The 240-nt window shown below is 30.4% G+C and overlaps 1 protein-coding gene across 2 annotated transcripts in view; it reads left to right on the top strand.

Moving 5' to 3' along the window:
- The window catches only part of LOC107703817 (somatostatin receptor type 5-like), a 9,213-nt gene that overhangs the window by 1,163 nt on the left and 7,810 nt on the right, over positions 1 to 240 (top strand). The window lies entirely within an intron of this gene.

Here is a 240-nt window from a genome sequence, read left to right as displayed (position 1 = left end):
GAAACTACATTTATGTATCTTATATGTACTAAGCTACTGAGCTATGCTTTGATTCAACCTCCCAACCTTTCTCTTTTTTAACAAAATTTGCTTTTTTTTTACCTTGGACTGTGTAATATCATTTCAGCTTTATCTTTAACAGCATTCAAGATGTTTTTAACATTTCAAAACACATTCTCGTGTTAGCAGACAGATTACACTTTCACATGTGACCAACAATTCCACAACAAATATAAAATA

Source organism: Sinocyclocheilus anshuiensis, unplaced genomic scaffold (genome assembly GCF_001515605.1).
Source record: "Sinocyclocheilus anshuiensis isolate Anshui unplaced genomic scaffold, SAMN03320099.WGS_v1.1 scaffold274, whole genome shotgun sequence".
Classification (NCBI taxonomy): domain Eukaryota; kingdom Metazoa; phylum Chordata; class Actinopteri; order Cypriniformes; family Cyprinidae; genus Sinocyclocheilus; species Sinocyclocheilus anshuiensis.
This window is presented reverse-complemented; position numbering and strand designations above follow the sequence as displayed.